General features: G+C 40.9%; 1 non-coding gene across 1 annotated transcript; it reads left to right on the top strand.

Annotated features, from left to right (window-relative positions):
• The first annotated feature begins 9,094 nt into the window (after positions 1-9,094).
• Positions 9,095-9,226, top strand: LOC130026728 (small nucleolar RNA SNORA9). The gene has a single exon (XR_008792918.1). It is a non-coding gene; the product is annotated as a small nucleolar RNA SNORA9 (small nucleolar RNA).
• The last annotated feature ends 1,881 nt before the right edge of the window (positions 9,227-11,107 follow it).

The following is an 11,107-nucleotide window of genomic DNA, read 5'->3' as shown; positions in this document are numbered from 1 at the left end:
CCATCATCCCACATGATCCCCAAGCACCACCAGGAGTGATTCCGGAGTGCAGAGCCAGAGCCAGAAGTAAACCCTGGGCACAACCAGATGTGATCCAAAAAGCAAAACAAACAAACAAACCAAAAAAAAAAAAAAACAACCTCTTCATCTATTGTGAGGGCAGAACAAATCTGCAAATGAGGCAAGGATGGTTGGGGAAGGGGGTGTTGCTAAGGAAACACCACAGACCAGAACTGATTCACACTCAACCTTAAGGGCCAGCAACTGTCAACTACTGGTAGTGAGAGAGCAAAGAAAAGGGTACTGAAAGGTTGGTGTTGACCACATTTTCAGTTTTTTGGGAGAAGGATATGAAAAGTGTTTATTTGAGAGCAAATATGAACCATGCATGAGATAGAAGTCACCATAGGTTTATCCTGTATCATATCAAGAGGCATTACCTGGAGTAGTAAAGGAACTACTGAAACAGAAGAAGAAAGGGAAAGAAAAGAGTCATAATATTTCTTGAAATCGGGACCAGAAATATAGAAAAGTAGGTAGGGTGCTTGTCTTGCACCTGAACAACCCCCGTTGTACTTGGGCTGTACTCAGGGTCAGACTACAGAACCAGGAGTAAGCCCTGAACACCACCAGGTATAGCCCCCAAGCAAACAAGCTAACAAAATATTTCTAGAGATCTAGGAAGTGAATAAGCTGATACCCACCAAGAGCAACCTAATCAGACATAAGACTTGGCCATTAAAAAAAAAAAAAAACAAGTAAAAATCACAGTCATTGGGAGGTCTGAAAAAACTACAGCATGCAGAGACAGTCAAAACATCCACCAAGCCTAAGAAACACAAACACAGGATTGCCACAATACTATCAGACGATAGTCTCCTGCCCCCTCACCTCTTCCTTTCTACGTCAATATTATCACCAAAGTGCAATCAGGCTGTCGCATAATCAGGAAAGAGTTCGTTCATGGAAAGGAATCATAATTCAGGCCCACAACCCAGGGGTAGTCCTAAGGTATGTTCCCCCTGAGTCAGGACAGAAGGAAGTGGTCCAAATTATGCATCATTTGTTAGAAACTTTTGGATTGGTTGGCAGAGTGTTCAGATAGAAAGCTAGAGTGAGGACTCTTTTGTAACAATCAGCAGATGGCCTCTCTGGTCCTTGTGCAATAATTTGTAAGAAGAGACTCAGAGGGTGGTATTTTTTTATAGTCACTGATAAGGAGAAATCAATGGATGGGTGTTGTAGTCACTGAGAAGGGGTTGAGCGAGGTTGCTGAGTCACACTGCACACTTTTTACCTAGAAGTTTTGACATGGCGGTTATGAGGAAATGGAGCCTGTCTGAATCAGAATAAGCTCCATGATACAAACACTGAAAGAATGAAAAATTAAAGTTAGTATGATGGGGAAGGAGTGAGTAGCCTATAAAAGAAAAGAGAGAAATAACTATCACTCCCCTTTCCAACTATGAGTTTTCAATGCATTCAAGGAAAACAAGCTTTCATTTTAAGATAGGAGTTCTATACATTACATGGGCAAGGATATTGTAATTAGTAAAGAGTGTTTTGGAGTTTTATGTCACTGAAGTCACCGAAAATTTTCTTATGTTCGACAGAGTGACCAAGGCAATTCTGGGGCCTGTCTGAATTTTCAAAGATAAAACACAACCCATCCCACAAAGTGAATGAAAGGAACAACAAGAAACGTCTTTCTAATTAAACCCTTTGAGTCTTGCCAGGTCAAAATAAGTTTCATATGGTCTGCCACATTGGTTGAAATAGTCTAGCTCATCACTTCTTAACTGGGGAGTATATGTCCCCTGTAGGTCCCTAGAATATTCCAAAGGGACCAGAAATGAAAATTCCATAAATAAAGGTCCTGTCAAGGGACAAAGGGAACAATTTTTGTGAGACAGGGAGCCACAGAAAAAGAAACTAGGTTGGAAGGGGACCACATCTGGATAAAGGTTGAGAAATACTCATCTCATAATGTTTCCATAAAAAATAACAGCAAATTCTTTGTGACTTCTACTAACAAATATATATTTCTCACTATCATGACATATCCATCAAAAATCTACTGCAATTCCATTTTCGTCCAAATCCAAGCTAATGGAATAACTTATATCTATAGCATTGTCAGTCCCCCAGTAAGAGATCAAAAATAAGAAAAATGTCAAATTCTGCCTCTTAAAAGATAACTCCTGTAGTTGATATCTGTCACTTTCATCAATTACCTAAAGAAAGTCACAGTTCTCAAGTCAGTGGTGAGGGGGGAGTGTAACCTTTCTCCACTATTGGCAGGTAGTATTTGGGAATAGTTTAGGATTGGTAAACTTGTCCTATAAAGAGTCAGAAAGTGGGCCAGAGCAACAGGACAGTGAGTGGCCCTGAGCACTGCCAGGTATGGCCCCCAAATAAATAAATAATCAGAAAATAACTATTTTAAGTTTTCATACCACAGGGACACAAATACTGAAGTCTATAGGAAAGCAGTAATAGACAAAATAGAAATTAATAATGAGCCTGTGTTTTATTTTTTTTTTCCCCTTTATTTTATTTTATTTTTTTTAAAGTTGTAGATTTACAATTTTTTGTGCTTTGGTTTCAATTATACAATGATCAGATACCCATCCCTCCACCAGTGCCCATTTTCCACCACCATGGATAATATCCCTCCCACCCCCATCCCCCCATCCCCCCATCTCTGTGGCAGGGCAATCCCCTGTGTTCTCTCTCTCCTTTTGGGTGTTGTGGTCTGCAAAAGAGGCATTGAGTGGCAAACATGTTCAGTCCATAGTCTACTTTCGACATGCATCTCCCCTCCTGGGAGGATCCTCCAAACATCCTTTATTTGGTGCTCCCTTCTCTATCTGAATAGCCCTTTCCTCTAGGATACCCGGCTGGCCTCTAAGTTATGGAGTAATCCTCCTGGTGCTGATCTCAGCTATTCTTGGGTATTAATCTCATACTTTGTTACTTTATATCCCCCAGATGAATGCAATCTTTCTATGTCTATCCCTCTCTTTCTGACTCATTTCGCTTAGCATGATACTTTCCATATTGTACCACTTGTATGTAAATTTCATGACTTCATCTTTTCTAACAGCTACATAGTACTCCATTGTGTAGATGTACCAAAGTTTCTTTAACCAGTCATCTGTTCTTGGGCATTCAGGTTTCTTCCAGTTTCTGGCTATTGTAAAGAGGGCTGCAATGAACAAACAAGTGCAGATGTCACTTCGACTATACATTTTTGCCTCTCTGGGATATATTCCCAGGAGTGGTATTGCTGGGTCAAATGGGAGCTCAATTTCTAATTTTTTGAGAATCGTCCATACTGTTTTCCAGAAGGGCTGAACCAGTGGACATTCCCACCAACAGTGAAGGAGTGTCCCTTTCTCGCCACATCCACGCCAGCATCGGTTGCTTTTGTTCTTTTGGATGTGGGCCAGTCTCTGAGGTGTGAGATGGTATCTCATTGTGGTTTTGATCTGCATCTCCCTGATGATTAATGATGTAGAGCATTTTCTCATGTGCTTTTTTGCCATTCGGATTTCTTCTTTGAGAAAGTTTCTGTTCATTTCATTGCCCCATTTTTGGATGGGGTTGGATGTTTTCTTCTTGTGGAGTTTAACCAGTATTTTGTATATCCTGGATATCAACCCCTTGTCAGATGTGTATTCGGTGAATATCCTTTCCCATTCTGTAGACTGTCTTTGTATTTTGGTCACTGTTTCTTTGGAGGTGCAGAAGCTTCTTAGTTTAAGGTAGTCCCATTTATCTATCTCTGTTTTCACTTGCTCGGCCAGTGGCGTGGCATCTTTGAAGATACCATTAGCTTCAATGTCATGGAGGGTTTTGCCAACTTTATCTTCAATGTACCTTATGGTTTCTGGTCTGATGTTGAGGTCTTTAATCCATTTTGATCTTACTTTTGTACATGGTGTTAGGCAGAGTTCTGAGCCTATTTTTTTGCATGTAGCCGTCCAGTGATGCCAACACAATGAGCCTGTGTTTTAATAAAACTTTATATACAAGAACTGGCAAGGTTTCATTTTGATGACAGGTAATACCAATGACAGTTTACCAATATCTGATCTAATTAAAGTAAGGGTGGTCATGTAACATGATCATGTAACAGAATATGGAGGTTGCAAAAAAAATTGGTAAAAGGTTTCTGAACACACAATGACTAAAATATAATCCAAAATCAATCACACTATGAGTTCAAGATATTTCTGGCATTGGTCTCCTAGTTGCCAGTTGCCAGTCTTAGTTTAAAAAATAAAGGGGTCACAGTAGAATATGCTTAAGACCATGCTTTCCATTATTAACTCAAGAAGAAATGGAAAACCCAACAAACAAAATTAAAACTTGAAATAATAGTATTTTTTTCATTTCCCACAAAGAAATTAGAGGCTCCAGATGGTTTTCCAGGTGGATCCTCTAAATTTTCATGGAACAGATAATTCTAATTATATATAAATTCTTCCAGATAGTGAATAAAGACTTTCAACTTGTTTTGTGAAGCTAATATAGTCTCTAGAAGAAAACCAGACAAGTATAATATTAAGCAAAGCTGTACAGAACCCCCACTTCAAAGATCCACATGAAAAGACTTTCCAAAATAGAAAAATTAACAGAAAGTAGGCAGGCATTTAGCAAACTCAGTTGAGTAATAGATAAAAACAAATGAGACCTTAATAGAGGGTGGCCCCCTTTGTTTTTTTATTTTTCTTACAGTGTGGGAGATCAAACCCAAGTCCTCACACATATAAGGCAAGAGCTTTACCAATGAGCTACAGTCCAGTGGTCTCCTATATCATCTTTTCATAAAAAGATAGAATATTAGACTATGAAGAAATACATTGATGTAGCTAAAGGACTTGAAGAAAATCGCACAATCATATCAAAAATAATTTTAGTTATGATCATTGTGGGTATTGGGAAAAACAAATTTTAGCAAAGTGGTATGTTATAAGAGGGAAGTCCCTTAAGTTGATAAAAAGCTAACTTATCATAAATGTATCTAATAGTTAAATATTATAATACCTAAAATCATAAAAAGAGCAGGAAAATGATTTTCATTTTACTCCCATCCAACTTCATACTACAAACCTGAGAATATCAGTAATTCTGGAAACAGATGGAAGAGGTAAATAAGAGATTAAGAAGTAAATGATTAAAAAAAAAGTTAATGTAAATGTCATTCAATGATGTCATTTAAGAATTAAAAAATATTTATCATAAAAAATTCTTTTTTTAAGAAGAGAAAAAAAGTAATTGACTTTCAATGATGTCAAGCAAAGTGACACCATTCCAGGAAAAACCCAAAAGACTATACAGAGTATCAGCACTATCCTATCCTATCACTATTAGATCTTATAACAAAATATGATCTAGTCAATAAAATTAATGAACTAAGCCTACATGACAAATATGAATATAGTTCAATGTTAGTTAAAACAACAATAGCAAATCAAGCAAGGATATAGATATATACTGCTGCTTTTAAAATGTTTAAAATAAGCAAGACGGAAGTCAGAAAGATAGTACATCAGACAATGCTTTTACCTTGCATGTAGCCAACCAGCATTCAATCACCAGTACCCCATATGGTCCCCCAAGCACTGCCAGGTATGATCCTAGAGCACAGAACCAGGAGTAAGCCCTAAACACTGTTAGGTGTGTCCCCCTCCCCTCCTCAAAAAAACTAGGACCTGAGCAATAGCACAGCGGGGAGGGCACTTGCTTTGCATATGACTGACAAGGGTTCTATCCCCAGAACCCCAGAGGTGCTCCCTTGTCCACAAGGAATGATCCCTGACAGAGTCAGGAGCAAGCCTTGAGCATCGCCAAGCCCCTTCATTAAAAAAAAAAAATAGTGAAGGGGCTAAGAGATAGATTTAAATCCCTCGCACCACATGGGCTCCTCTGAGTATCACCAGAGTAAGCCCTCAGATGTAGCTCCAAAGTTGTTAAAAGCACATAAATTTGGGCTGGTATAATAGTACAGGGCTAGAGCGATAGCACAGCGGTAGGGCGTTCGCCTTACAAGCGGCCAACATGGCCGACCCGAGTTCGATTCCTCCGCCCCTCTCGGAGAGCCCGGCAAGCTACCGAGAGTATTCGATATGCCAGACACAGTAACAACAAAATCTCCAATGGAGACGTTACTGGGCCCGCTCGAGCAAATCGACGATCAACGGGAGGGCCTATAATAGTACAGGGGGGAGGGCATTTGTCTTGCACACAGCCTACCCAGGTTCTATCCACAGCATTCCATATGGTCCCCCAAGCACCACAAGGAGTAATTCCTGAGTGCAGAGCTGGGACTAAGCCCTGACACAAAAATAAAAACAAAACAAAAAAAGACTGAATTAAGCAAGGCAGTACTCTATATTGATGTTTACTTATGTGAGATCAAAGTAATATTGAAGGTCAAGAAGGTGCCCGCTAACTTGAAAGTTATGATAGGGAGAGAGATATAGGAGGGGAGGGAAATTGGCTTCCAAATTTGTAGTAGTTTTACTTTCTTGCCAAAAGGAGCTGAGGCATTCTTCCATCCAGAGGTTAACACATTTGTATTCATGACATTATTCTCTATAATCTCAGAATCTTTTTTTATTAAAATGATTTCAATAGTGGGATAGAATACAGCAGGTAAGTACTATACTACTATTGCAAGATACCTGAGCATCACTGAGAGTGGTCCCAAAACAAACAAAAATAATCAGATAAAATTATTTCCATAGATAAGGAACCATGATCAAAACTGTCTTGTCTTGCGAGAAACTGAAGCAATCTATTCCAGGTTGATTGGAAATGAGACATAAATGTGACCACCCACTTCCCATCTAGCATTGTCTGAAACTCAGGAAAAGATGCTTTCTTCCATGAAACTTATTTCATAAGACTGTAACAGGTTTGTTTGCCCTTGGGATGAATAATCAGCACAGACTACCTCAGGGAAGTTGTCATATTTCTCTTCTCTCAAAGGTCAAGAAACTAGTTCTTAAAAAAAAAGTGTTCTTCTCTGGCTCACATTGTCAAACTTGTATGTAACATTGTGTGGTAACCACTAATTTGTAGAATGTGATGAGTTTAAAGCAAGAGCAGTGAAAGTATAAGATGAGCAGAAGCCATCATTTTGTATTTTAAAAAAATGTGGATGAGGAGGCTGGAGAGATAGTATAGTGGTTAGGGGGCCTGCTTTGCACATGATTGTTCCAGGGTTCAATCTGCAGCACTGTACATGAACCCCAGAGTCCCTCCAGGAGTGAGCCCTGAGCTCAGAGCCAGGAATAAGCCCTGAGCACATCTGATGTGACCCCAAGTCCCCACACACCCAAAAATGTGGAGGAGGGTTGGAGAGATAGAGTAAGGAACTAGCGTGCAGCTGACCCTGGTGTGATTCCTGGCACCACAGCTCAAGCACTATGAGGTGTGACCCTGAGTATAGAGCCAGGAGTGGCCCTTGACCACAGAGGGTATAGCCCCAAAACCAAAATAATAGTTTTAAGAACAAAATTGAGGATATGCTAAAAAAAAAAAAAAGCAATTGGGGAGACAGTTCAAAGGGCTCGATGCATGCGCTGAGGCCTTGAGTTTGAGTACAAGCACTGCATAGCAGCACAGCTGCTGTGGCCCTGGCTGTCCCCAACACCATGTATGCCCAAGCATTGAACCACCCAGCCTGGTTGGTTCCGTATGGCATGAAATAGTCCGTGGATCCCCTGAGCATTGCTGGGAGGCCCATCAAACATAATTAAAAGGGTCAGAGAGATAATGCAGAGACTAAAGCACTTGCCCTGCATGCATCTGATCTGGATTTGATACCCAACACCATATAAGGTCCCCTGAGCCCTGTCAAGAGGACAGAGCCAAGAGTATCGCCTGAGCACCACTGGGTGTGGCCCAAACACACACACCCGCCAAAATAATAATTATGGGAGCCTGCCAAAAGAATACTGAGCCAGAATAAAGGGACTCCTATGGACCAAATCCATCACTGTTTGATCAACAAAACTCTTAGAATAAAACAAGAACTCACAGGACTACAGTGATGTAAATTAATGGGTGAATACAGACAAAACTGCAGGAGAGAGAAAAATCCTTCTTTGTGGCAAAATAAAAACTACAGAGACTGAAATTACAGAGAGAGAATGAGGAAATCGATGCCATGAGCCTGGAAAATGAAGGAGGAAGGCCTGCCAGCACACGAAGGGGAGAGTAAGACTCAGCGGGCACAATGAACTCAACTGAACCTAAACTCTGCTCTCAGGGGAAGTATGCGCTTCCCCAAGCTGCCCATCTTCCACCACCTGAAAAGCCCATTTCCTTACTGACCACTGAGTACCAACTACTCTTGCTTCTTCTACCTTCCAATGACTAGCTGCCACCAATCCCAATTGAAACCAAAAAATAGATGGGTGGACCTCCATTTTTGGGGGAGAAGGAAGCATGGAAGTGTGGGGTTAATATATATATATTATATATATATATATATATATATATGCTGAGATATGGAATCCATGACTTTCCTGTGGCCTGACCTTGAAAAGCCCCCATTCTTTAGGTTCCTATTATCTCATGTGTACAAGGATTAAAATGATTTCCCAACTTCACTGGGTGGTGATTAGGATCTAATTATTCACCACTTGAGAATGTGCTTGTCAACTGCAATGCTAGCGGACACGGGTATTATGGAATTAATGAACTCCTTTACAAAGAACTGGGAAGAGGTGAGGGGGTCCCTCTGCTATAGACAGACTAAGGACCGCAGGCATCATTTTACAAACTTGCATAATGAATGTAGCTTTTTTTAAAAAACGCTTCAAACAGCAATCACTGATTTTAAGAACGCTTATGTCAATGTTTATTACATGTGAATACACCTCAAAAAGCTAGATTTTATTTGTTTGTTTATTGGGAAGGCAGGGTGTTCAGTCACACCCAGGAAAGCTCAGGGATCCCTCCTGGCAGTGCTCAGGGCCATACGTGGTACTAAGGATCCAACCAAGGTCAGCTACAGCACCTTCACTCCAGTACATCTCTCTGCCTACAGAACATCTTTTTAAAGAATACCATAGGACTGCAAGCCTCCAGCATGCTTGGGTCTGGAGGGACCCTGTGCATTTCTATAGTGCTTAAGAGAACATTATGAAATAGTTTGAGGCCATACGCTACCCAATCCAGTGCAAGGTTACAGAAACTTTAGACAACTGGGAAAAGAAAGAGAAGATCTTGAGAAATGGCGTTTGGGGATATTCTGTTGGAAGGTGCTAGGGAGAGTGGAAGAGGAAGAAGAGAATTTTGTGGGGAAGAGGGTCTAACCTAACCCTCTTTCCTCTTTGCACTGAGGCCACTATATTGAGACCAAAAGGACTGCCCAGGCTCTGTCGTGTCTTGCCAAAATTGATGTACTGGGAAATGCAATCATATTGGGAAATAGCTTTAGAGAGGGAAGGAATTTACATTCAGTACCTGATCTGATTCCCTCAGCCGTGAAGAGAATAGATGAGAACACAGAACCAGAGGGTCCTGTGTGTGGCCTCCGTGTCCCGCCTACAGCTCAGGATCTGGGAGAAAACCGTTTCTGCTGCCTACACCCACTGCCGGGAGGACTTGATTGTGGTTGCCCAAGATAATAATATATAAATATATAAAACTCCTCATTTTTCTAAAACTCGTGCCCCCCCCCCACAAATTAGTTAAAATTAAACAAGGCTTTTTAAATCTTTGCAAGAAAAAAAAAAACCACAAGGGCTGGAGCGATAGTACAGCGGGTAGGGCATTTGCCTTGCATACGGCCAACCTGGGTTCGATTCCCAGCATCCCATATGGTCCCCCGAACACTGCCAGGAGTAATTCCTGAGTGCAAAGCCAGGAGTAACCCCTGTGCATCGCTGGGTATGACCCAAAATGCAAAAAAAAAAAAAAAAATCCACAAAAAAAAAAAAACTTATGTCAGGTTTACAGTATTGTTGTAAATGTTTATGATTTACACATATGAATATCTGAGGTTAATTTCCTACAGATCCAGATTGGAGCCCATGGCCTGGCAGATTGAAAGGTGTTTTACCTATTTCTATCCTGTGCAAATGTCCCGCTGTCCCAGGACTCCAAGCTTGAACGCAAACACAAGGTCAAACTAGACTGGGCCTCTCTCAATGGTTTCTCTTTCCAGGAGGCCATGACTGCAGATGGATTTCAGCCCTTGATGGACTGAAGAACAGTGAGGGTGAGCTACAAATGAGGATGCGTAATAATTCAGTCATATAAAATTCACCACCGGTGGGGTTAGAGAGTTAGAAAAGCAGGTACGGTGCTTGCCTTGTACAGGCCAACCCTGGTTCTTTCCCAGCATCATCAGGTTTCTGGGCCAAGCACCACCCTGTGTGGCTCTGGAGGCCCCTGAGCGCCCTCTGTGGCTGAGCAGGGTGCAAGCAGCATAGCGTTCTCAAGCTCTTGCATTGTTTTTTGGTTTGGTTGGTTTTTTGGTTTTTTGTTTTTGTTTTTGGCTTGTTTGTTTGCTTTTTGCTTTTTGGATCACACACAGCGATGCACAGGGGTTACTCCTGGGTCTGCACTCAGGAATTACTCCTGCATGTTGGGAAACTATGGGATGCTGGGAATCAAACCCAGGTTGGCCACATGCAAGACAAATGCCCTACCCGCTGTACTATCACTCCAGCCCCTCAAGTTCTTGCATTGAGCTGCTGGCCTGGTCCCACTGAATATCACTTCGGAAGCCCCCAAAATTAATTAATTAAATTAAAAAATTAAACAGGTTTTTCTGAAAAAAAAAACTTTTTGATTTTTTCATATTACAGCCTTGTGATATTGCTTTGAAAATGACAAGAGATCTGTTTAGATTGTCAGAGAAACCTGAGTGGAAAAACTTGGCGTTTTTTTTTTCTTTGTGTTTTATTTATTTATTTTTTTTGTCAAAACTGGTGGTGTTCAAGAGCTACTCCTGACAAGATGTTCAGGGATTGTATTACACTGGGATCAAACCAGGGTTCCTGTTTGCAAAGTCATCTTCTGGGCCCCTGAGAAAATCACTTGAACATAATCTTCCAGAAAGTTGGGAGTGAGGGATGGG

Source organism: Sorex fumeus, unplaced genomic scaffold (assembly GCF_029834395.1).
Source record: "Sorex fumeus unplaced genomic scaffold, SorFum_2.1 ptg000034l, whole genome shotgun sequence".
In the NCBI taxonomy this organism is placed as follows: domain Eukaryota; kingdom Metazoa; phylum Chordata; class Mammalia; order Eulipotyphla; family Soricidae; genus Sorex; species Sorex fumeus.
Note: the sequence above shows the minus strand (reverse complement) of the source record. Positions and strands in the feature narration are given on the sequence as shown.